This window comes from Oratosquilla oratoria, chromosome 5 (genome assembly GCF_046742065.1).
Source record: "Oratosquilla oratoria isolate Oo_2021 chromosome 5, ASM4674206v1, whole genome shotgun sequence".
Lineage (NCBI taxonomy): Eukaryota > Metazoa > Arthropoda > Malacostraca > Stomatopoda > Squillidae > Oratosquilla > Oratosquilla oratoria.
Window position 1 is genome coordinate 26416571 of NC_134781.1, and position 25756 is coordinate 26442326.

Consider the following 25756-nt stretch of genomic DNA (forward strand, 5'->3'; position numbering starts at 1 on the left):
AAACAAGTTTGAGGCAGATATCAAGCAATATATGCACTTTATACAGTATTATCATGAGAAGGTATCAAGTAGTATATGCACTTTATACAGTATCGTCATGAGAAGGCATGATGCAACCATGTGTTATTTTTCAAAAGTTCTACTCTGGTATCCGAAAATGACACATTTCAGAAAAAAAAAAAAATAAATAAACTTAGGTCCTGTGCTCTGTGTACCTAAAACAGTTACATTTAAAGTTGTAAACGTAATTTTCTCAAAAAGAAAGAAAAAAAAAACACTTTTATAATCACTTCTCTATGCATTCATGAACAAACTGTGATTTCTGGAAGCTGAACACTTACTATTATTGGCATCCTGTTATACTGTAATATAATTATATTGCATTAGTAGTATTATGTTATGTTATTATACTGTAATATAATTATATTGCATTATTATATATTATATTGTATGTTATTATTTTTACAGTAATTATTATTATTATTATTATTATTAATACTATTATTATTATCATTATCATATGTTATACCGATGCTGTTTGAGGGGTTATACTGAAACAGTTGAAACATTACACATGACTGCCGGACACAGCACGGGCCGGGAGGTGGGAGAAGTGGAGTGGACGGAATGCACGGCGGAGTATGCAGCTAAAAGACGCCCAGGACAACTCAGACATAACACGATGACAAAATATCACGGTGACATTTATCTTCATATATATATTTCCATTTTTCAAAACTCGTATATTTATTCTTATTATAATTTTATTGATTATGTATCGATACTAATTATTATGTTGTATTATAATGTGATATACCAAGATATGATTTGGTTTGGTATATTATATTATATATTATATTTTATATTGTATATTGTGTCATAGATCGTGTTGTGTTGTATTATTATTATATTACTATTATTGTATTATATTGTACCGATGCTGTTTGACATGTACTGGAACCAGCCACCAACCACTCCGCAAGGAGGGAACGTGGGCCTGACTCACTATATACACCGCCAACTTCGACCCAGAGTAACACTCCTCTGAAGAAGCTATTGTAAGCGAAACCGGTCAGGAATAAACTCGATAATCAGATAAAGACCCGTGTTTCCCCCTCCACCTTTCCCATAATTTGTCCCAATGTCTCTACATATATATATATATATATATATATATATATATATCAGTAAGTAGATAAATAAGTCTATAGAATTAATAATAACATATGGAAATGAAAATATTGTTATATAGAATATAATTTATATATTGTGTTGCTGGGTTGATATTAACATTTGACTTTCCGTGAAAGAAAAACTCTTAGGAAAAGATTAGATAGAATTTTTTTTTTGTATCTCGTGCAGAATGGCACGCGAATACACCCCACGACTAAGTAATTAATTTGTACACAGCATATGAAGATTTTATTATCATTGTATATATATATATATATATATATATGTATATATATACATATATATGTACATATATATACACACATATATATATATATGTATATATATATACATATATATATATATATATATATATATATATATATATATATATATATATATATATATATATATATGTATATATATATTCGTGAAGCGTGGCAGGAGATTCTCTTTCAAGCATATTCTGTTGAAAACGACAGCAAACGCATTAGAAATTAATTTCTTTCGTACAACATTCAAGTGGTATTCAAGAACTTCAATACAGTTAGAAGTCTTTTAATTAAAAACTCTCCTTATAAGGTAGAAGGATGCATCTATTGAATTCCATGTAAAAATTGCGACAAATGCTATATTGGTCAGACTGGAAAAGAATAAAATGTAAGGTTAAAACAACATCAGTATAGCGTCAAGAGTGGGTAAATTTATAATGCATTACTTATTCGCCTACGGGACTTTACTCATTACATAATTTGGGAGGGTGCTAAAGAAAATGTTGAAAATAAATCATATTTGACTAGAAATATAATAGAATCCAGTCTGATCAAAGATACATTTGTCAATAACTTAAATTTAATTCATGGTATGTACAAGCTGGACTTTTTTTTTTATGAATAAGGTAGTGGCCCAAACGTCCATAACCACGAACGGGTCAGGTCGACAATAGAGCCTCACAACCTTCCCCGGTTCCCTTCCTGACCTTATACTCTGTGTATATATTCTTGCGTCCTTTTTTCATTTCTATGTACCCTGAGGATGTCTGAATAGAAGAAAACGCTTGGTCATCAGTTTATCTTTTTCCTTGGCGGTTTTTCCGCATACACACACACACACACACACACACTTCAACGAATGGACGGCTTAGAAGACGTTCTGAAGAAAAGTGAAGTCTGTGGATCCCAACGCAAAGAGAAGTGCCTAGTGTTTTTGCAGGGTGGGGGGGAAATTGCTCGTGGAGTAGTGGGAACGTAGGGAAAGAGGAAAAGGGGAGGGATTACTGAGGGAAATGGAAGGAAATGAGGAGGGAGTAGACTTTGACCAGCCAGACAAGCGGAAGGTAAACAAAAGACTTAGCGAGGATCAAATGTCTAATAAAAATGTAAAGATTAGAAGTATAGAGAGGAGCAATACAGAAGAAAGTGACGAGAATATGTTCCAGGGATTTAAAGAGGGTGGGGGGGACACAACCCCCCCCCCCCCGACTGATAAGACTAGAGGAGAGAGTTGATAAGGTGATCGAGGACTTGGAGCGTAAGTTAGGTAACGTAGACTCCATTTTCCAAAGAATTGAAAGGTTGGAACAACTAGAGAAGGCTAACAGAAACTTAACTGAAGAAATAGAGGACCTAAAAAGACAGTTAGGAAATGTAAAGGAGGAGAATGAGAAATTGAAGAAGAATAGTAATGAAAACAGAGAGAAACTAGCTACAGAAGCTAAAAATTGGAGAATAACTCAAGAAGGGAATAAGGTTTCATTCACTGACATAGTCAAACAGCAATTGAAAGAACATAATGAAGACTCAGTTATTAAAGTGATGAGACAGAAGGAGAATATAGTAAGAGAATTAGCTGACAAAAAGAAATGTATAATTATATTAGGAATGGAAGAGAAACATAACCCAGATAGAACTGCAAGAATCAAGGAGGAAAATGAAAGAGTAAGCAGTTTACTAAAATTAGTCCAGGAAGATGAACCAGAAATTATAAAGGAAATTGAGGAAAAATTCAGACTCGGAAAATATAGTACAGATAAGACCAGACCAATTAAGATTAAATTCAGGTCACAAACAACAGCAGAGAAAATTCTATCCAAGACAGGGAAACTAGCAACAAATGATCAATATAAAAAGGTATGGATAAAAAGAGAAATGAATAAGGAGGAAAGAGAGGCAGAAAAGCAGAAAAGAATTGAAGCTAAGGCAAAAAACGAGGAAAGAACGGAGTCAGAGAAAGAGAGATTCTATTGGAGAGTAGTGAACATGAAAATAAAGCAGTTCGACATACTAAAGAAAAACATAAGGGAAACAGAGAATACAATGGAAGTGGCAGAAAACTAAGAGTGTCTTACACAAATATAGATGGATTGATAACAGGATTGAATGAACTGAATGATTATTTGAAAGAAAAAGTACCGGACATAATGGGAATTGTAGAAACAAAATTAAAAGGCCCACTACCACCCAACAGTGTAGGACATGATACATACAATTATTGGATTAGAAACAGAGAGAAAAAACAAGGGGGTGGAGTTATGTTCCTGACTAAGAAGGATATAAACGTGAAAGGTGTCATATATGGAAAGAATACAGTAGAGATGATTATGATAGAAGTGGAAGACCGAGATAAGAAGAGCAGAAAATTTGTGATCAATTATGTGCCTCCGAAAACAGCCTCATGGGAGGAGAGTGAACATAAAAGTATGTTAGAGGACACAAAGATAGCATTAACTAAAATAATGGAAGACGGAGGAAGAATAGTTATGATGGGCGACTTTAATTGCAAAGAAATCTGCTGGGAAGAAATGACAGTAAAGAGTGGTGATGACTCATGGGGAAATGCTCTACTTGAGATGATTACTGACCATTCAATGACACAATGGATACAAGAGAACACTAGGTATAGAAATGAAGAAGAACCATCGAGGCTAGACTTAATAATTACATCTGAACCTAGAATAGTGGACAAGATTGAATATAAAACACCAATAGGTAAAAGTGACCACATATTGATTGAACTGGAACTTAATGAAGAAAAATATATGAAAAGAAATGAACAATATAGAAAAGGAAGAATGATGTATGAAAAAACAAACTTTGATAAAATAAGAGAATTCTTCCAACAAGAAAACTGGGAAGAAATATACAAAGAAGAAACAACAGTGGAAGAGAAATGGAATATTTTGACAAAAATTTACAAAAAAGGAGTGGAAAAGTATGTCCCAAGACAAAAACAAGAAAAAGAATATGTAAAATGCTGGTACAACAAAAGTTGTAGGGAGTTAAAGGACAAAAGAGACAAAGCCTGGAACAGATGGAAAAAAGACAGAAGACCTGAAAAATGGAAAATATATACTGGTTATAGAAATGAATATGTACAAAAGTGCAGAGAGGAAAAAAGAAAATATGAAAAAGATGTTATAGAAAAGTGTAAAGATCAACCAAAACTATTCTACAGATTTGTAAACAATAAACTGAAAAACAAACAAGACTTAGAGAAATTAAGACAAGGAGGAGTTGAATACACTGAGGAAATGGAAATGGCAGAAATTATGAACAAACATTTTAAATCAGTGTTTACAAGGGAAAATATACAACCTGAAGAGATTGAGTGGAAGGAAAAAGTCCCCCCTATGGAAGAAATAGAAGTAACAAAGAATGAAATATTGACACACTTGGGTAATTTTGATGTCAGAAAATCGCATGGGCCAGATGAAATAGCAAACTGGATTCTGAAAGAATGCAGGAATGAACTGGCAGACAAAATACATAGCATAATAAGCAGTTCCTTAAAAGAAGGAAAAGTTCCAGAAGATTGGAAAAAAGCAAATATAGTACCTATATATAAAGGAGGAAATAAAGAAGAACCTACCAACTATAGACCAGTCTCTCTAACAAGTACAATAGCAAAAATATGTGAAAGAATTATCAAAAGTAGATGGGTAAAATACTTGGAAAAAAAACAACGTACTAAATCCAAGGCAATTTGGATTCAGACAAGGACGATCATGCGTCACCAATTTAATATGTTTCTATTCAAGGCTAATAGATATAATACAAGAAAGAGATGGATGGGCTGATTGTGCATTTCTAGACCTAAAAAAAAGCTTTTGACAAAGTACCACATAAGAAGTTGCTTAAGAAATTAGAATATGAAGGAGGAATACAAGGTAAATTGCTAAATTGGATGGAAGACCTTTTGCAAGAAAGAAAAAGGAGAGTAGTGGTAAGAGATCAGCACTCAAAATGGAATGAAGTAATAAGCGGTGTCCCGCAGGGAACAGTTCTGGCCCCAATAATGTTTGCTATATATATTAATGATATGGATGAAGGAATTGAAAGCTATATGAGCTTCTTTGCAGATGATGCAAAATTACTGAAAAGAGTGAAAACTGAAGAAGATTGTGAATCACTACAGAGAGATCTAAATAAAGTACAAGAATGGAGTAGGAAGTGGGAGATGGAGTTCAATACAAAAAAGTGTAGTATAATGGAATTTGGAAAAAGCAAAAACAGAATAACAGGATCATATAATTTGGGAGAAGAAGGAATAAAAAAAGTAGAAAATGAGAAGGACCTGGGAGTCATTGTTATGAATAATATGTCACCTGAGAAACATATAAATAAGATTTTTGGAGAAACTTATAATTTAATAAGAACAATCAAAGTAGCATTTACATACCTAGATGAAGAAATGGTGAGGAAAATCCTAATCACCCTGATAAGACCAAGATTGGAATATGCAGCAACGATATGGTCACCAAGTACAAAAAAATGTATAAAAAAACTTGAAAGAATACAAAGAGCAATTACAAAACTGGCACCAACACTCTCAAAAACTATCATATGAAGAGAGACTACAAAAACTTAAACTACAGACACTAGAGCAAAGAAGAGAGAGAGGAGATTTGATAGCTATTTACAGAATCATGAAAGGCATAGAAATTACTGATAGAGAGAATCTGATAAAATGGGATGACAGAAATACAAGAGGACACGGAAAGAAAATAAAAAAAGACAGCTATAGAAGAGATTTTAAAAAGAACAGCTTTCCTCACAGAGCAATAGACAGTTGGAACAAGTTAGATGAGAAAGTGGTGTGTGCAAAATCAATACATGAATTTAAAAATAGTTTAGATAAAATGAGATATGAAGACGGGACCCCACGAGCATAGCTCCCCTTCCCGTAAAATACAACTAGGTAAATACAACTAGGTAAATACACACTTCAACGAATGGACGGCTTAGAAGACGTTCTGAAGAAAAGTGAAGTCTGTGGATCCCAACGCAAAGAGAAGTGCCTAGTGTTTTTGCAGGGTGGGGGGGAAATTGCTCGTGGAGTAGTGGGAACGTAGGGAAAGAGGAAAAGGGGAGGGATTACTGAGGGAAATGGAAGGAAATGAGGAGGGAGTAGACTTTGCCCAGCCAGACAAGCGGAAGGTAAACAAAAGACTTAGCGAGGATCAAATGTCTAATAAAAATGTAAAGATTAGAAGTATAGAGAGGAGCAATACAGAAGAAAGTGACGAGAATATGTTCCAGGGATTTAAAGAGGGTGGGGGGGACACAACCCCCCCCCCCCCGACTGATAAGACTAGAGGAGAGAGTTGATAAGGTGATCGAGGACTTGGAGCGTAAGTTAGGTAAACGTAGACTCCATTTTCCAAAGAATTGAAAGGTTGGAACAACTAGAGAAGGCTAACAGAAACTTAACTGAAGAAATAGAGGACCTAAAAAGACAGTTAGGAAATGTAAAGGAGGAGAATGAGAAATTGAAGAAGAATAGTAATGAAAACAGTGAGAAAATAGCTACAGAAGCTAAAAATTGGAGAATAACTCAAGAAGGGAATAAGGTTTCATTCACTGACATAGTCAAACAGCAATTGAAAGAACATAATGAAGACTCAGTTATTAAAGTGATGAGACAGAAGGAGAATATAGTAAGAGAATTAGCTGACAAAAAGAAATGTATAATTATATTAGGAATGGAAGAGAAACATAACCCAGATAGAACCGCAAGAATCAAGGAGGAAAATGAAAGAGTAAGCAGTTTATTAAAATTAGTCCAGGAAGATGAACCAGAAATTATAAAGGAAATTGAGGAAAAATTCAGACTCGGAAAATATAGTACAGATAAGACCAGACCAATTAAGATTAAATTCAGGTCACAAACAACAGCAGAGAAAATTCTATCCAAGACAGGGAAACTAGCAACAAATGATCAATATAAAAAGGTATGGATAAAAAGAGAAATGAATAAGGAGGAAAGAGAGGCAGAAAAGCAGAAAAGAATTGAAGCTAAGGCAAAAAACGAGGAAAGAACGGAGTCAGAGAAAGAGAGATTCTATTGGAGAGTAGTGAACATGAAAATAAAGCAGTTCGACATACTAAAGAAAAACATAAGGGAAACAGAGAATACAATGGAAGTGGCAGAAAACTAAGAGTGTCTTACACAAATATAGATGGATTGATAACAGGATTGAATGAACTGAATGATTATTTGAAAGAAAAAGAACCGGACATAATGGGAATTGTAGAAACAAAATTAAAAGGCCCACTACCACCCAACAGTGTAGGACATGATACATACAATTATTGGATTAGAAACAGAGAGAAAAAACAAGGGGGTGGAGTTATGTTCCTGACTAAGAAGGATATAAACGTGAAAGGTGTCATATATGGAAAGAATACAGTAGAGATGATTATGATAGAAGTGGAAGACCGAGATAAGAAGAGCAGAAAATTTGTGATCAATTATGTGCCTCCGAAAACAGCCTCATGGGAGGAGAGTGAACATAAAAGTATGTTAGAGGACACAAAGATAGCATTAACTAAAATAATGGAAGACGGAGGAAGAATAGTTATGATGGGCGACTTTAATTGCAAAGAAATCTGCTGGGAAGAAATGACAGTAAAGAGTGGTGATGACTCATGGGGAAATGCTCTACTTGAGATGATTACTGACCATTCAATGACACAATGGATACAAGAGAACACTAGGTATAGAAATGAAGAAGAACCATCGAGGCTAGACTTAATAATTACATCTGAACCTAGAATAGTGGACAAGATTGAATATAAAACACCAATAGGTAAAAGTGACCACATATTGATTGAACTGGAACTTAATGAAGAAAAATATATGAAAAGAAATGAACAATATAGAAAAGGAAGAATGATGTATAAAAAAACAAACTTTGATAAAATAAGAGAATTCTTCCAACAAGAAAACTGGGAAGAAATATACAAAGAAGAAACAACAGTGGAAGAGAAATGGAATATTTTGACAAAAATTTACAAAAAAGGAGTGGAAAAGTATGTCCCAAGACAAAAACAAGAAAAAGAATATGTAAAATGCTGGTACAACAAAAGTTGTAGGGAGTTAAAGGACAAAAGAGACAAAGCCTGGAACAGATGGAAAAAAGACAGAAGACCTGAAAAATGGAAAATATATACTGGTTATAGAAATGAATATGTACAAAAGTGCAGAGAGGAAAAAAGAAAATATGAAAAAGATGTTATAGAAAAGTGTAAAGATCAACCAAAACTATTCTACAGATTTGTAAACAATAAACTGAAAAACAAACAAGACTTAGAGAAATTAAGACAAGGAGGAGTTGAATACACTGAGGAAATGGAAATGGCAGAAATTATGAACAAACATTTTAAATCAGTGTTTACAAGGGAAAATATACAACCTGAAGAGATTGAGTGGAAGGAAAAAGTCCCCCCTATGGAAGAAATAGAAGTAACAAAGAATGAAATATTGACACACTTGGGTAATTTTGATGTCAGAAAATCGCATGGGCCAGATGAAATAGCAAACTGGATTCTGAAAGAATGCAGGAATGAACTGGCAGACAAAATACATAGCATAATAAGCAGTTCCTTAAAAGAAGGAAAAGTTCCAGAAGATTGGAAAAAAGCAAATATAGTACCTATATATAAAGGAGGAAATAAAGAAGAACCTACCAACTATAGACCAGTCTCTCTAACAAGTACAATAGCAAAAATATGTGAAAGAATTATCAAAAGTAGATGGGTAAAATACTTGGAAAAAAACAACGTACTAAATCCAAGGCAATTTGGATTCAGACAAGGACGATCATGCGTCACCAATTTAATATGTTTCTATTCAAGGCTAATAGATATAATACAAGAAAGAGATGGATGGGCTGATTGTGCATTTCTAGACCTAAAAAAAGCTTTTGACAAAGTACCACATAAGAAGTTGCTTAAGAAATTAGAATATGAAGGAGGAATACAAGGTAAATTGCTAAATTGGATGGAAGACTTTTTGCAAGAAAGAAAAATGAGAGTAGTGATAAGAGATCAGCACTCAAAATGGAATGAAGTAATAAGCGGTGTCCCGCAGGGAACAGTTCTGGCCCCAATAATGTTTGCTATATATATTAATGATATGGATGAAGGAATTGAAAGCTATATGAGCTTCTTTGCAGATGATGTAAAATTACTGAAAAGAGTGAAAACTGAAGAAGATTGTGAATCACTACAGAGAGATCTAAATAAAGTACAAGAATGGAGTAGGAAGTGGGAGATGGAGTTCAATACAAAAAAGTGTAGTATAATGGAATTTGGAAAAAGCAAAAACAGAATAACAGGATCATATAATTTGGGAAAAGAAGGAATAAAAAAAGTAGAAAATGAGAAGGACCTGGGAGTCATTGTTATGAATAATATGTCACCTGAGAAACATATAAATAAGATTTTTGGAGAAACTTATAATTTAATAAGAACAATCAAAGTGGCATTTACATACCTGGATGAAGAAATGGTGAGGAAAATCCTAATCACCCTGATAAGACCAAGATTGGAATATGCAGCAACGATATGGTCACCAAGTACAAAAAAATGTATAAAAAAACTTGAAAGAATACAAAGAGCAATTACAAAACTGGCACCAACACTCTCAAAACTATCATATGAAGAGAGACTACAAAAACTTAAACTACAGACACTAGAGCAAAGAAGAGAGAGAGGAGATTTGATAGCTATTTACAGAATCATGAAAGGCATAGAAATTACTGATAGAGAGAATCTGATAAAATGGGATGACAGAAATACAAGAGGACACGGAAAGAAAATAAAAAAAGACAGCTATAGAAGAGATTTTAAAAAGAACAGCTTTCCTCACAGAGCAATAGACAGTTGGAACAAGTTAGATGAGAAAGTGGTGTGTGCAAAAACAATACATGAATTTAAAAATAGTTTAGATAAAATGAGATATGAAGACGGGACCCCACGAGCATAGCTCCCCTTCCCGTAAAATACAACTAGGTACAACTAGGTAAATACACACACTTTCAACGAACGGACGGCTTGAAGAACGTTCCGAAGAAAAGTGCCGATTGTGGATCCCAACGCAAAGAGAAGTACCTTTTTGTATTTGCAGGGTGGGGGGAAATTGCTCGTGAGGCAGTAGGTAAGTAGGAAAAGAGGAGAAGGGGAGGGATTGCTGGGTAAATGGAAGGAAATGAGGATGTGGAGGACTTGGCCCAGGCAGACGGGCGTAAGGTCAACATGAAACGACCACCGGACCAGCTCAGTGATGACGAAATGGCAAATAGAAATGTAAAGATTAGAAGTATAGAGAGGAGCAATACAGTAGAAAGTGACGAGAATATGTTCCAGGGATTTAAAGAGGGTGGGGGGGACACAACCCCCCCCCCCGACTGATAAGACTAGAGGAGAGAGTTGATAAGGTGATCGAGGACTTGGAACGTAAGTTAGGTAATGTAGACTCCATTTTCCAGAGAATTGAAAGGTTGGAACAACTAGAGAAGGCTAACAGAAACTTAACTGAAGAAGTAGAGGACCTAAAAAGACAGTTAGGAAATGTAAAGGAGGAGAATGAGAAATTGAAGAAGAATAGTAATGAAAACAGAGAGAAAATAGCTACAGAAGCTAAAAATTGGAGAATAACTCAAGAAGGGAATAAGGTTTCATTCACTGACATAGTCAAACAGCAATTGAAAGAACATAATGAAGACTCAGTTATTAAAGTGATGAGACAGAAGGAGAATATAGTAAGAGAATTAGCTGACAAAAAGAAATGTATAATTATATTAGGAATGGAAGAGAAACATAACCCAGATAGAACCGCAAGAATCAAGGAGGAAAATGAAAGGGTAAGCAGTTTATTAAAATTAGTCCAGGAAGATGAACCAGAAATTATAAAGGAAATTGAGGAAAAATTCAGACTCGGAAAATATAGTACAGATAAGACCAGACCAATTAAGATTAAATTCAGGTCACAAACAACGGCAGAGAAAATTCTATCCAAGACAGGGAAACTAGCAACAAATGATCAATATAAAAAGGTATGGATAAAAAGAGAAATGAATAAGGAGGAAAGAGAGGCAGAAAAGCAGAAAAGAATTGAAGCTAAGGCAAAAAACGAGGAAAGAACGGAGTCAGAGAAAGAGAGATTCTATTGGAGAGTAGTGAACATGAAAATAAAGCAGTTCGACATACTAAAGAAAAACATAAGGGAAACAGAGAACACAATGGAAGTGGCAGAAAACTAAGAGTGTCTTACACAAATATAGATGGATTGATAACAGGATTGAATGAACTGAATGATTATTTGAAAGAAAAAGTACCGGACATAATGGGAATTGTAGAAACAAAATTAAAAGGCCCACTACCACCCAACAGTGTAGGACATGATACATACAATTATTGGATTAGAAACAGAGAGAAAAAACAAGGGGGTGGAGTTATGTTCCTGACTAAGAAGGATATAAACGTGAAAGGTGTCATATATGGAAAGAATACAGTAGAGATGATTATGATAGAAGTGGAAGACCGAGATAAGAAGAGCAGAAAATTTGTGATCAATTATGTGCCTCCGAAAACAGCCTCATGGGAGGAGAGTGAACATAAAAGTATGTTAGAGGACACAAAGATAGCATTAACTAAAATAATGGAAGACGGAGGAAGAATAGTTATGATGGGCGACTTTAATTGCAAAGAAATCTGCTGGGAAGAAATGACAGTAAAGAGTGGTGATGACTCATGGGGAAATGCTCTACTTGAGATGATTACTGACCATTCAATGACACAATGGATACAAGAGAACACTAGGTATAGAAATGAAGAAGAACCATCGAGGCTAGACTTAATAATTACATCTGAACCTAGAATAGTGGACAAGATTGAATATAAAACACCAATAGGTAAAAGTGACCACATATTGATTGAACTGGAACTTAATGAAGAAAAATATATGAAAAGAAATGAACAATATAGAAAAGGAAGAATGATGTATGAAAAAACAAACTTTGATAAAATAAGAGAATTCTTCCAACAAGAAAACTGGGAAGAAATATACAAAGAAGAAACATCAGTGGAAGAGAAATGGAATATTTTGACAAAAATTTACAAAAAAGGAGTGGAAAAGTATGTCCCAAGACAAAAACAAGAAAAAGAATATGTAAAATGCTGGTACAACAAAAGTTGTAGGGAGTTAAAAGACAAAAGAGACAAAGCCTGGACCGGATGGAAAAAAGACAGAAGACCTGAAAAATGGAAAATATATACTGGTTATAGAAATGAATATGTACAAAAGTGCAGAGAGGAAAAAAGAAAATATGAAAAAGATGTTATAGAAAAGTGTAAAGATCAACCAAAACTATTCTACAGATTTGTAAACAATAAACTGAAAAAACAAACAAGACTTGGAGAAATTAAGACAAGGAGGAGTTGAATACACTGAGGAAATGGAAATGGCAGAAATTATGAACAAACATTTTAAATCAGTGTTTACAAGGGAAAATATACAACCTGAAGAGATTGAGTGGAAGGAAAAAGTCCCCCCTATGGAAGAAATAGAAGTAACAAAGAATGAAATATTGACACACTTGGGTAATTTTGATGTCAGAAAATCGCATGGGCCAGATGAAATAGCAAACTGGATTCTGAAAGAATGCAGGAATGAACTGGCAGACAAAATACATAGCATAATAAGCAGTTCCTTAAAAGAAGGAAAAGTTCCAGAAGATTGGAAAAAAGCAAATATAGTACCTATATATAAAGGAGGAAATAAAGAAGAACCTACCAACTATAGACCAGTCTCTCTAACAAGTACAATAGCAAAAATATGTGAAAGAATTATCAAAAGTAGATGGGTAAAATACTTGGAAAAAAACAACGTACTAAATCCAAGGCAATTTGGATTCAGACAAGGACGATCATGCGTCACCAATTTAATATGTTTTTATTCAAGGCTAATAGATATAATACAAGAAAGAGATGGATGGGCTGATTGTGCATTTCTAGACCTAAAAAAAGCTTTTGACAAAGTACCACATAAGAAGTTGCTTAAGAAATTAGAATATGAAGGAGGAATACAAGGTAAATTGCTAAATTGGATGGAAGACTTTTTGCAAGAAAGAAAAATGAGAGTAGTGATAAGAGATCAGCACTCAAAATGGAATGAAGTAATAAGCGGTGTCCCGCAGGGAACAGTTCTGGCCCCAATAATGTTTGCTATATATATTAATGATATGGATGAAGGAATTGAAAGCTATATGAGCTTCTTTGCAGATGATGCAAAATTACTGAAAAGAGTGAAAACTGAAGAAGATTGTGAATCACTACAGAGAGATCTAAATAAAGTACAAGAATGGAGTAGGAAGTGGGAGATGGAGTTCAATACAAAAAAGTGTAGTATAATGGAATTTGGAAAAAGCAAAAACAGAATAACAGGATCATATAATTTGGGAGAAGAAGGAATAAAAAGAGTAGAAAATGAGAGGGACCTGGGAGTCATTGTTATGAATAATATGTCACCTGAGAAACATATAAATAAGATTTTTGGAGAAACTTATAATTTAATAAGAACAATCAAAGTGGCATTTACATACCTGGATGAAGAAATGGTGAGGAAAATCCTAATCACCCTGATAAGACCAAGATTGGAATATGCAGCAACGATATGGTCACCAAGTACAAAAAAATGTATAAAAAAACTTGAAAGAATACAAAGAGCAATTACAAAACTGGCACCAACACTCTCAAAACTATCATATGAAGAGAGACTACAAAAACTTAAACTACAGACACTAGAGCAAAGAAGAGAGAGAGGAGATTTGATAGCTATTTATAGAATCATGAAAGGCATAGAAATTACTGATAGAGAGAATCTGATAAAATGGGATAACAGAAAATACAAGAGGACACGGAAAGAAAATAAAAAAAGACAACTATAGAAGAGATTTGAAAAAGAACAGCTTTCCTCACAGAGCAATAGACAGTTGGAACAAGTTAGATGAGAAAGTGGTGTGTGCAAAAACAATACATGAATTTAAAAATAGTTTAGATAAAATGAGATATGAAGACGGGACCACACGAGCATAGCTCCCCTTCCCGTAAAATACAACTAGGTAAATACAACTAGGTAAATACATATATATATATATATATATATATATATACATGCACACACATATACATATATATATGTATATATATATATGTATATGTATATATATATATATATATATATATGTATATATATCTTTTTGACATCAATGAAAATAAGCCCCCTTATTTGGCTGTTTTGATTTATTCCTAGTATATTATTATATTCTTACCTGTAACTCTGTCTAGATTCTTTATGTTTGTTGGTTATCCCATTTGTATTAGTATTGGTTTGAAATGTTTGTGAAATTATATTATACTGAAATAAATGAACTCAAGTCAAATTAAATAATTTTGAGCATACATGTTTCACGCTATAATTTGTATACATACAGATACTGTACACATACCAACGGCTTTTTCCCATTATAAGGGAGGTAGCCAAAAGTCAAAGGCATAGATCCACTCCCACCCATTTCATCCTTATATACTCCACTCCCATTCACCACCCCTCCCTCCCTCTTTTCTTGGCTCCTCCTGTATGAAATGCACAATCGTTCCAAATGGATTCATATAGTAGCTTGGCCGCAAGTAGAGTATAAAAAAAAAAAAAAAAAAAAAAAGTTTCCATTAGGACGGAGGGACTGGTTAGTTAGTTTAATTATATATGTGTACACACACACACACACACACACACACACACACACACACATATACATATATATATATATATATATATATATATATATATATATATGAAACTTGTTAACCCACTGTCAGAGAAAAGAAATCAGAAATACTAATTATCTGTATATTTCGACCACTGACTGTGGTCCTCTTCAGCAGAATGATACAAAGGAATAGAGTTAACAAGTATAAATATGGACAGGGAGAGAACAATTAGGAGACGCGGGCAAGGGGACTCAAGTTACTTGGGGTTGGTATGTGGGAATCTGTCCTGCCGCTTTCATAATCAATTTGTTTGCTGCCATCCATGTGATCCAGTCTGGTGACCATTGAACTTTCGATAAATTAAAATTGGGTAGGTGTTTAATGAGAGAGGATTCAATAATTTTTCTTCGAAAACTACACTGGGATTTATAAATAATTTCAGCCTTTTCCCAATCCATGCGGTGGTCCTCCTTACTGGTGTGGAGAAACACAGCTGAATTTTCTTGTCCGTACTTAACGGAATTTTTATGCTCCTTTATTCTCGTGGTTAAGTCTCTTCCTGTTTGGCCCCAGTATACTTCATCATGTTCTTTGCAGGGAAGTTTGTACACACCGGGGCTGTTTTCTACGTTGGTGCGTCGGTGTACATTCACTACTTTCCTGAATGAACTGTTTGGGTAATTAAAAATTAGTTTGACATCATCATTGGGCAAAAGTTTGAAAGCTGCATTAATGGAATCACTATATGGTAATAACAAGTTATTCTTGCTCCATTTGAATTTATCATCAAGGTTGGATGTTTTATAAAAATTGTGTTTTGCTTTCCTCAGGGCTTTGGACAAAAACCACCCTGGGTATCCTAGCTTTGAAAGTTGTGATTGAATTAATGTTAATTCTGCATCCAGATGTCGTGGGCTGCATATCCTGTATGCTCTAAGAAACAGGCCCGACGCTACACTACATTTGATATTATCCGGGTGATGACTAAAGAAATATAGGTAGCTGCCGGTGTGTGTGGGCTTCCTGTACACTGAAAAGGACAATTGGTCCGGACCTCTTATGACCAAAGTGTTTTTCCTTCTTCCCATTCTACTTTGAAACTTAAATTACTTGCTAGGTTGTTTAATTATATGAAGAAGTCATTAAAAGGACCCCATTTTTCATCCCATATAGTAAAAATATAATTTACATATCTGTACCAAAACATCTCCGCTGGTTTATTTTTTGGTAACAAGGTACATGGATTGTAGGACAACTCGTCCACGGATATCTCGTCCATGGACAACTCGTCCACAAAACTGCAAAGTAGGACAACTTGTCCACAGACACCACCATGGGTGGTCAACTCGTCCACGGACAAGATTTCAAAAAACTTTTAGAAAATTATTTTATTACCTTTTTTTTAATTATATTTCATGTTATTTCATTAAAATTTGCTTTAGATGGTATATTTTGGTAAGTAATAGATGTGTTTATAAATGTTATGGACATGCTTATTTTAACACCCTAGAATAGCTCCAACTATGATCAAAAAGAAATAATCACAACTCTATCATATTCACACCTAATATTTACCCCAACTATGCTCAAAAAGAGCTTGTCACACCTCTATCACACCTCAACTGGCTCAGTCACACCTCAGTTCTGTATATAAAGCTAGCTTGTCTCTTGCGTGGTGTCAGCTACAACCTCCGTGGTGGCAAGCCCAACATCTAGACCTTACACTTGTATATTTATTCTGTATTACACACCTGTATTCTGTATATATAAATATGTAAATAAAGTTTTATTGTTCTGCAAATTATGTTTATTATTCTTAAAAAAAGTCATTGGACGAGATGTCCATATTCCTGTGGACGAGTTGTCCTACTTTGCAGTTGTGTGGACGAGTTGTCCGTCCACGATTCAAACCACTCCATGTAGATGTTGGCAAGCACTGGAGAGATGTTGGAGCCCATGCTGCATCCGTTTTTCTGTCTGAAGAATGAGTCTTTAAAAGAAAAAGACATTAGTATTAACACACAGACGTGTCAAACTGATTATTTTTGAAACTGAGATAGGAAGTCGCCGATCCTCCTGGGGGCGCCCCGCCGCTCCTCCTGGGGGCGCCCCGCCGATCCTCCTGGGGGCACCCCGCCGCTCCTCCTGGGGGCGCCCCGCCGTTCCTCTTGGGGACGCCCCGCCGCTCCTCCTGGGGGCGCCCCGCCGCTCCTCCTGGTGGGGGCGCCCCGCCGATCCTCCTGCTGGGGGCTCCCCGCCGATCCTCCTGCTGGGGGCGCCCCGCCGCTCCTCCTGCTGGGGGCGCCCCGCCGATCCTCCTGCTGGGGGCGCCCCGCCGATCCTCCTGCTGGGGGCGCCCCGCCGATCCTCCTGCTGGGGGCGCCCCGCCAATCCTCCTGCTGGGGGCGCCCCGCCGATCCTCCTGCTGGGGGCGCCCCGCCGATCCTCCTGCTGGGGGCGCCCCGCCGATCCTCCTGCTGGGGGCGCCCCGCCGATCCTCCTGCTGGGGGCGCCCCGCCGATCCTCCTGCTGGGGGCGCCCCGCCGCTCCTGGTCCTGCTGGGGGCGCCCCGCCGCTCCTGGTCCTGCTGGGGGCGCCCCGCCGCTCCTGGTCCTGCTGGGGGCGCCCCGCCGCTCCTGGTCCTGCTGGGGGCGCCCCGCCGCTCCTCCTGCTGGGGGCGCCCCGCCGATCCTCCTCCTGGGGGCGCCCCGCCGATCCTCCTGCTGGGGGCGCCCCGCCGATCCTCCTGCTGGGGGCGCCCCGCCGATCCTCCTGCTGGGGGCGCCCCGCCGATCCTCCTGCTGGGGGCGCCCCGCCGATCCTATGGAAGCCCTGCGGCTCCTCAGGGAGCCCCCGTGGCTCTTCTGGGGGCCCCCGTGGTTCCTTTGGGGGCCCCAGGTTGAGAACCACTGGCCCACACAAATTAGTCATCCCTATTTCCTCCCCTCCCTCTCAGATTACCTAACTTCAATGTGGCGCGTATGTGTATATGTATATGTGTATGTGTACATATGTTTTTGGACATGTGTGTGTGTATATGTGTATGCACATGTGTATGTGTACATGTCTGTTTGGACATGTGTGTTTTTACGTGTCCGTGTACGTGTGTACCTGTGCATGTGTTTTACGTGTGTTTGTCTGTACATGTGTGTGTAAAAGTGTGTGTGTGTGTACATGTGTGTATGTGCACATGTTTGTGTGTGTACATGTGTGTATATATATGTGTGTGTATGTGTACATGTGTGTTAGTCTACATATGTATGCACATGTGTGTGTGGACATGTGTATGTATATAAATGTGTGTCAGTGTACATGTATGTGTGTGTACTTGTGTGCGTGTTCATGTGTGTGTGTACATATGTGCATGTATATGTGTGTGTATACATATGTGTGTACATGTGTGTGTACGCATATGTGTTTGTGTGCGTACATATGTGTGTATATATATTTGTGTGTGTACATACAAAAGTACATGGGTGTGTTTGTGTGTACATGTATGTTTCTGTATATGTGTGTTTGTGTACCAATGTGTGTACATTTGTGTATATATGTGTATGTGTGTATATGTGTGTTTGTGTATATGTTTCTTTTTGTACGTGTTCTTGTGTACGTCTGTAAATATATGTCTGTGTATTTACCTAGTTGTATTTACCTAGTTGTATTTTACGGGAAGGGGAGCTATGCTCGTGGGGTCCCGTCTTCATATCTCATTTTATCTAAACTATTTTTAAATTCATGTATTTTTTTTGCACACACCACTTTCTCATCTAACTTGTTCCAACTGTCTATTGCTCTGTGAGGAAAGCTGTTCTTTTTAAAATCTCTTCTATAGCTGTCTTTTTTTATTTTCTTTCCGTGTCCTCTTGTATTTCTGTCATCCCATTTTATCAGATTCTCTCTATCAGTAATTTCTATGCCTTTCATGATTCTGTAAATAGCTATCAAATCTCCTCTCTCTCTTCTTTGCTCTAGTGTCTGTAGTTTAAGTTTTTGTAGTCTCTCTTCATATGATAGTTTTGAGAGTGTTGGTGCCAGTTTTGTAATTGCTCTTTGTATTCTTTCAAGTTTTTTTTATACATTTTTTTGTACTTGGTGACCATATCGTTGCTGCATATTCCAATCTTGGTCTTATCAGGGTGATTAGGATTTTCCTCACCATTTCTTCATCCAGGTATGTAAATGCTACTTTGATTGTTCTTATTAAATTATAAGTTTCTCCAAAAATCTTATTTATATGTTTCTCAGGTGACATATTATTCATAACAATGACTCCCAGGTCCTTCTCATTTTCTACTTTTTTTATTCCTTCTTCTCCCAAATTATATGATCCTGTTATTCTGTTTTTGCTTTTTCCAAATTCCATTATACTACACTTTTTTGTATTGAACTCCATCTCCCACTTCCTACTCCATTCTTGTACTTTATTTAGATCTCTCTGTAGTGATTCACAATCTTCTTCAGTTTTCACTCTTTTCAGTAATTTTGCATCATCTGCAAAGAAGCTCATATAGCTTTCAATTCCTTCATCCATATCATTAATATATATAGCAAACATTATTGGGGCCAGAACTGTTCCCTGCGGGACACCGCTTATTACTTCATTCCATTTTGAGTGCTGATCTCTTATCACTACTCTCATTTTTCTTTCTTGCAAAAAGTCTTCCATCCAATTTAGCAATTTACCTTGTATTCCTCCTTCATATTCTAATTTCTTAAGCAACTTCTTATGTGGTACTTTGTCAAAAGCTTTTTTTAGGTCTAGAAATGCACAATCAGCCCATCCATCTCTTTCTTGTATTATATCTATTAGCCTTGAATAGAAACATATTAAATTGGTGACGCATGATCGTCCTTGTCTGAATCCAAATTGCCTTGGATTTAGTACGTTGTTTTTTTCCAAGTATTTTACCCATCTACTTTTGATAATTCTTTCACATATTTTTGCTATTGTACTTGTTAGAGAGACTGGTCTATAGTTGGTAGGTTCTTCTTTATTTCCTCCTTTATATATAGGTACTATATTTGCTTTTTTCCAATCTTCTGGAACTTTTCCTTCTTTTAAGGAACTGCTTATTATGCTATGTATTTTGTCTGCCAGTTCATTCCTGCATTCTTTCAGAATCCAGTTTGCTATTTCATCTGGCCCATGCGATTTTCTGACATCAAAATTACCCAAGTGTGTCAATATTTCATTCTTTGTTACTTCTATTTCTTCCATAGGGGGGACTTTTTCCTTCCACTCAATCTCTTCAGGTTGTATATTTTCCCTTGTAAACACTGATTTAAAATGTTTGTTCATAATTTCTGCCATTTCCATTTCCTCAGTGTATTCAACTCCTCCTTGTCTTAATTTCTCTAAGTCTTGTTTGTTTTTCAGTTTATTGTTTACAAATCTGTAGAATAGTTTTGGTTGATCTTTACACTTTTCTATAACATCTTTTTCATATTTTCTTTTTTCCTCTCTGCACTTTTGTACATATTCATTTCTATAACCAGTATATATTTTCCATTTTTCAGGTCTTCTGTCTTTTTTCCATCTGTTCCAGGCTTTGTCTCTTTTGTCCTTTAACTCCCTACAACTTTTGTTGTACCAGCATTTTACATATTCTTTTTCTTGTTTTTGTCTTGGGACATACTTTTCCACTCCTTTTTTTGTAAATTTTTGTCAAAATATTCCATTTCTCTTCCACTGTTGTTTCTTCTTTGTATATTTCTTCCCAGTTTTCTTGTTGGAAGAATTCTCTTATTTTATCAAAGTTTGTTTTTTCATACATCATTCTTCCTTTTCTATATTGTTCATTTCTTTTCATATATTTTTCTTCATTAAGTTCCAGTTCAATCAATATGTGGTCACTTTTACCTATTGGTGTTTTATATTCAATCTTGTCCACTATTCTAGGTTCAGATGTAATTATTAAGTCTAGCCTCGATGGTTCTTCTTCATTTCTATACCTAGTGTTCTCTTGTATCCATTGTGTCATTGAATGGTCAGTAATCATCTCAAGTAGAGCATTTCCCCATGAGTCATCACCACTCTTTACTGTCATTTCTTCCCAGCAGATTTCTTTGCAATTAAAGTCGCCCATCATAACTATTCTTCCTCCGTCTTCCATTATTTTAGTTAATGCTATCTTTGTGTCCTCTAACATACTTTTATGTTCACTCTCCTCCCATGAGGCTGTTTTCGGAGGCACATAATTGGTCACAAATTTTCTGCTCTTCTTATCTCGGTCTTCCACTTCTATCATAATCATCTCTACTGTATTCTTTCCATATATGACACCTTTCACGTTTATATCCTTCTTAGTCAGGAACATAACTCCACCCCCTTGTTTTTTCTCTGTTTCTAATCCAATAATTGTATGTATCATGTCCTACACTGTTGGGTGGTAGTGGGCCTTTTAATTTTGTTTCTACAATTCCCATTATGTCCGGTTCTTTTTCTTTCAAATAATCATTCAGTTCATTCAATCCTGTTATCAATCCATCTATATTTGTGTAAGACACTCTTAGTTTTCTGCCACTTCCATTGTATTCTCTGTTTCCCTTATGTTTTTCTTTAGTATGTCGAACTGCTTTATTTTCATGTTCACTACTCTCCAATAGAATCTCTCTTTCTCTGACTCCGTTCTTTCCTCGTTTTTTGCCTTAGCTTCAATTCTTTTCTGCTTTTCTGCCTCTCTTTCCTCCTTATTCATTTCTCTTTTTATCCATACCTTTTTATATTGATCATTTGTTGCTAGTTTCCCTGTCTTGGATAGAATTTTCTCTGCTGTTGTTTGTGACCTGAATTTAATCTTAATTGGCCTGGTCTTATCTGTACTATATTTTCCGAGTGAATTTTTCCTCAATTTCCTTTATAATTTCTGGTTCATCTTCCTGGACTAATTTTAATAAACTGCTTACTCTTTCATTTTCCTCCTTGATTCTTGCGGTTCTATCTGGGTTATGTTTCTCTTCCATTCCTAATATAATTATACATTTCTTTTTGTCAGCTAATTCTCTTACTATATTCTCCTTCTGTCTCATCACTTTAATAACTGAGTCTTCATTATGTTCTTTCAATTGCTGTTTGACTATGTCAGTAAATGAAACCTTATTCCCTTCTTGAGTTATTCTCCAATTTTTAGCTTCTGTAGCTATTTTCTCTCTGTTTTCATTACTATTCTTCTTCAATTTCTCATTCTCCTCCTTTACATTTCCTAACTGTCTTTTTAGGTCCTCTATTTCTGTTAAGTTTCTGTTAGCCTTCTCTAGTTGTTCCAACCTTTCAATTCTTTGGAAAATGGAGTCTACGTTACCTAACTTACGCTCCAAGTCCTCGATCACCTTATCAACTCTCTCCTCTAGTCTTATCAGTCGGGGGGGGGGGGGGTTTGTGTCCCCCCCCACCCTCTTTAAATCCCTGGAACATATTCTCGTCACTTTCTTCTGTATTGCTCCTCTCTATACTTCTAATCTTTACATTTTTATTAGACATGTCATCCTCACTCAGTCGTTTGTTTACCTTCCGCTTGTCTGGCTGGGCCAAGTCTACTACCTCCTCATTTCCTTCCATTTCCCTCAGTAATCCCTCCCCTTTTCCTCTTTCCCTACTTTCCCACTACTCCACGAGCAATTTCCCCCCCACCCTGCAAAAACACTAGGCACTTCTCTTTGCGTTGGGATCCACAGACTTCAGTTTTCTTCAGAACGTCATCCAAGCCGTCCATTCGCTGAAGTGTGTGTGTGTGTGTGTGTGTGTGTGTGTGTGTGTGTGTGTGTGTGTGTGTGTGTGTGTGTGTGTGTCGCGGAGGTTTGTGTGTGTGTTATGAATGTTTGTGTGTGTTATGAATGTGTTATGAATGTTTGCGTGTGTTATGTGTGTGTTATGAATGTTTGCGTGTGTTATGAATGTTTGCGTGTGTTATGAATGTTTGCGTGTGTTATGAATGTTTGCGTGTGTTATGAATGTTTGCGTGTGTTATGAATGTTTGCGTGTGTTATGAATGTTTGCGTGTGTTATGAATGTTTGTGTGTTATGAATGTTTGTATTATGAATGTTTGTGTGTGTTATGATTGTTTGTGTGTGTTATGATTGTGTGTGTAATGAATGTTTGTGGGCGTTGGGGAGGTTTGTGGGCGTTGCGGAGGTTTGTGGGCGTTAGGGAGGTTTGTGGACGTTGCGTAGGTTTGTGGGCTATGACATCAAGCGACTTGATTCAAATCTGAGAGATCGGTTGCTATAATGTCAACATTCACAAGAAATATTCATTGCTCCAAGGGACGGCTGAATATTGGATAGCGATGGTTATAATGGAAGAGGAATATGAAAAGTGTAAATTGCATTCTACGAATGATCAAGTGGAGGAGGATTAAGAAAATGGCAAAAGTCGATGGAAGACTGAAGAGAAGGGTTGACAAAAAGTTGTGGAATTAGACAAAGTATTTGGGTAATGAGGGAGTGGGAAGAGAGGACGTGGCGAAAGTAAACGAAGTAATATGGGAAATTTGATGAGATATGGGAAGTTGAGTCGAAGCGGAATGGATAATTACTGATCTATAAGACATGAGAGCTCACAGAACGGATTAAAAAAAAGAAATACAGTGAGTCGTTAAAACACAAACAAAATGTATCGAAAGTAAGTGACAAGCAGATGACCATCAAGTCTGTTCTATCAAAGAAGGAACATAAACTTAGTAAATTTGAAATTCGTCTCTCTGTACATGTAGCATGTCATTCTTCTATTCAGTCAATTGATCATCTGAGTGAATTCTTGAAAGTAGAAATGCCATCAACATCAAGTGCGAGCTCCTGCAATATATATATATATATATATATATGTGTGTGTGTGTGTGTGTGTACTTATATATTGGGCTACTTTATCCAGAAATTTGCGACTTTTAGTCCTGCAGCTCGCGACTTTCGGCAGTTTCCACCGCCGCCGGGCAACAAGTCAGCCTCAACGCGTCAGTTGTCAACAAGAGGCGAGATGAGAGTGAAAGGATGGAAGCAGTGTGTGCGCTTACCTAATCGTATTTACCTAAATGTAGTGTACAGGAAAGGAACAACACTCGTGAGGTCCCGTCTCCTAATCTCCAATTACATACTTAGTCTTAAATTCATGTATAGTTCCAAATATGTCCTTGTTTTTAAATTGTCGTATTTAGATTTGAATTCATGCATTGTTTGTCTGCCCTATCCAAAGTAACTCTTCGCTTTACCAAAGTAAACCTGAATATAGCATAAAATAACGTAATATCGCCTAGACTGTTTTGAGCAAAAATAAATAAATAAATAAGTAAATAAATAAATAAAAATAAATTAAAAAAATACATTACTCGATACGATCAGAGTACGGTCAAAAAGTAATAAATTCTCAAGCGAGAATATGTTTGACAACTTAAAAGTCATTCTAGACTGGCAAAAATAACGCTTAATTTTTTCTATTCTAAAAAATCTTCCTATAATATTTTCTCACTAAAATAGCCCAATGTAATGGGTGAATTATCTAGGGCAATTATGAGAAATGTTTTCACCACTGCTCGACACGACGTCACACGGGAATATATTAGGCAACTAAAAATTATGCTAGACTGGAAAAAATCATGCTTATTTTCTATTCCTTGTTAAAACTTAGGTTTTATAATAAGTTTTCATTAGAATAACCCATAGTCACGGGTGAATTATGCCCATTTAAGTATATTATGTGAAATGTTTTCATGACCGCGCGACATGACGTCACACGGAAATAAATTAGGCAAGAACTAAAAATTATACTAGACTGGCAAAAATCATGCTTAATCTTTTATTCTTCATGATAGATTACGTTTTTATAATATTTTTTCATTAGAATACCCCAATGACATGGGTGAATTATGCCAATATTAGTATACTATGTGAAATGTTTACACGACCGCGCGACATGACGTCACACGGGATAGACAACTTAAAATTATGCTAGACTGGCAAAAATTATGCTTAATCTTTTATCCTTCATAGTAGATTAGATTTCTATGATATTTTTCATTAAAATAGCCCAATGTCTTGGGTGAAATATGCCCATTTTAGTATATAATGTGAAATGTTTTCATGACCGCGCGACATGACGTCATACGGGAATATGTTAGACAACTAAAAATTATGCTATACTGGCAAAAATCATGCTTAATTTTTTATTCTTCATAACAAATTAGGTTTTTATATTTTATCATTAAAATAACCCAATGACATGGGTAAATTATGCTCATTTTAGTATATTATGTGAATATTTTCACGACCGCGCGACTAGACGTCACACGGGAATATGTTAGACAACTAAAAATTAAGCTAGACTAGAGAGAATAATGCTTAATCTTTAATTTTTCATAATGTTTTTTTAATTGAAATAGCCCAATGTCATGGTTGAATTATACCAATTTTAGTATATTATGTGAAATGTTTTCACGATCGCGCGACATGACGTCACAAGGGAATATGTTAAAACACAACTAAAAACTATGCTAGACTGGCAAAGACCATGCTTAATTTTTTATTCTTCATAATAAATTAG